We start from the raw sequence: 2908 nt of genomic DNA on the forward strand, positions 1-2908 counted from the left end.
AACAAAATATTTTTCGATACTAAAAAATTACTTACAGTAAGAGGAGGGAGAATTATTTTGTTACCGTATGTTACATGGGGGAAGGGAGGGAGTCTAAGAGAGGGCCTATAATCCGTTACGTAATTCAAAGACTCAAATGCAAGCGAATGCTTCTCGTGTTACACAAAATTTCAATTAGTTTTAACCACTTGTTCATATTTTTTAAATGTGTTGAGAAAGAATAAAATATCGATAACACAGTGAAGAGTGGATTAATTTGTTTTTGTTTTAATTTTGAGCGTCAAATTCGATGCTTCCGAGATACTGAGGACAAAGACGTCAATCCTTAAACTGAGCGTATTTTCAACATTCTCCACCGAAAATGAGCCCCAAATGTTGTCATTTGTTGATAAAAAAACAAGATTTGCCAGATTTGTCATACGATTTTATATCGTTTCCTGAATGATCATTGTTAAAAATATTTTATTTCTGTGCGCGACACTTTTCCTTATCCTCTCGTGCTCAAAGCAATATTCTGTCCAGGTGTTTGTGCAAATGCAATCAGGTTTCGGGCATCTTATTTAGAAAAAATAATGAAAATGCTTTTGGACTTGATGGATTTATATAAATTTTCATTTTTTCAAGATTCATGTATAATTTCAATTTTCGTCCCTTGCCTCTCTTATTCTCATGAACATATATGTAATAGGAGAAGGGCAACAGATAATAAAGTTGACCATCTGGTATGAATTAGTTAACACTCCGAGATAATCAAGCTAAAGCTCCTGGGATAATCAGGTTTATACTCCAGGATCGCCATTTACTTTGTGTGATAGTGAAGCTAAATATTAAATTTTGACACTCCACGGATGGTACACTACATTATGCAGAATGCTGTTCGATAGTTAAAGTTAAAGTATACTCAATCTGACACTCTAGATGTTCTGGTTTTTTTTATTATAAGATAAAATGTTATCATGCCTCACAGCAAGTACCTTTCTTTGCATTGTGTAATAACTCATTTTGTTCCCTCTAATTTGCACATATATGTCGTAAATCTGAAGCATTATTCGGGTTTAGTCAGGAAGAAAAAAATGACTGCAGTGCCAATAATTTTGAATCACGAATAAGATAGCGACTATCATAATATAAATATATGCATATATACTGACAGATTTTAAACAGAATTCATTACTTGCACTCTTGTCGCATATATTTGTAAGTGTGTTTCTGCTAGTTGAAAAAAATGAGGACTCTAATTGGAATAATGTGTTTCATCTTAGTGTTTTTTCCTCATTCTATTGGTAAATATAATAACTACCTAAAAAAGTAATGAAGTAAGCAAAAAATATTTCCAGGTCACATCGTCGCGGATCATAACCCTGGCGAAATTTTCGGATAAGAATTCATTCCGAATCAGTCCTAAACAATCTGAATTATTCCGAAATCTGTATCGAAACCAACCCGCATCTATCTAGACCAATCCAAAAAAATTTTCAATTTCCTTTGATTGCAATCGGTTAAAGCTTAATTCGACTCAATCCGATTCAATCCAAATGATTCCGATCAAAACCTTCAATCCGAATGAATCCGAGTTCGGATTGAATTCGATACATTCGCTTTGGAAATGAATTTAGCTAAATTGAAGTTCGGATTCATTTCAAGTCATTCGGATTAAAAATTTGATTCGGATTGAACCGGATTGGGCGGGATTAATTTATAACCGATTTGGATCAAATAAAACATAGAATTTATTCGCGTTTATTTGGATTGATTCGGGTTAGTTTGGATACACTTTTCGGAATTATTCAGAATGATACGTAATGAATTGCTATACGAAACTTTTGCCAGGGAACCTATCTTTTTTTCTTTATACTATCCTGGGATCAAATACTAATTTAGCAACACAAAGGATAAAAATAAACCAAATTTTATGAAACTTTGTATTTAGGATTTTTCGAAGTTTCCGATTATAATTATAAACCTGAAGGCAAAATGAGAACAAACAAAAAGGCAGATATAATATAAAGTTTGAAAATTATAAATATTTGTTTGACTAAAAAAAACTCCTAAATGCAAAACTTCATGAAACTTGGACTAACCGTTGATTCCTGTTTTATTCGCGAAGAAAAAGATTTTCATCTTCTGAACTATCAGGTTTTATAAAATAACGTTCATAAACTGCGTTACCAATTTTCAAGAGGGACGTGGGTCGCACCGAAAACTATTTTTCATAAGAGAGGGAAGGACAAGGGTAGTCAGTGGAAGTAACATAATTGTTAACAACCTTAGCGACATTTTCGAAAGATGGCCCAGCAACGATGCAGTTCAATAATAACTTGACACATAAGTTTCAAAATAACTTTCATATTTTAGACTTCATACTCTTGCTCTTATTCCCCACTTTTCCCCTTCTGTCAAGAATAATTTTTTACCCTGTCCTCAACAAGCTTTTCATTTCAACCCTTTTTCTCATTTAAATTAAAAATTAGAAATTCATCTTTTTTGGTCAAAAATTCAACTTTTTTGCTGAGGATTCAATATTTTAGTTAATAATTCATATTTTTCGGTTGAAAATTGAACTATCTGGTAGAAAATTTATCTTTTTAGCTTAAAAATTCACCAATTTGGTAGTTTTTTAATCTATTTTGTTTTAAAATTATATTTTTGTTTGAAAATTCTACTATTTGGTTAGAAAATTAACCATTTTGATCAAAAATGAACTATTTGATTGCGAATTCAGTCTTTTGTAGAAAAAGTCATATTTTCAAATTGAAAATTCAACTGTCTGGTAAATAATTTTGACTTTTTGGTTAAAATTAATTTTATTATGAAAATGTAACTGTTCCATTTTTGGTTAAAAGTGTATCCTTTATAACTCGAAAAATCAACTACAGTGAAACCCTTCAATAACCCTCCCTTCTATAGC

Source organism: Belonocnema kinseyi, chromosome 1 (genome assembly GCF_010883055.1).
Source record: "Belonocnema kinseyi isolate 2016_QV_RU_SX_M_011 chromosome 1, B_treatae_v1, whole genome shotgun sequence".
Lineage (NCBI taxonomy): Eukaryota > Metazoa > Arthropoda > Insecta > Hymenoptera > Cynipidae > Belonocnema > Belonocnema kinseyi.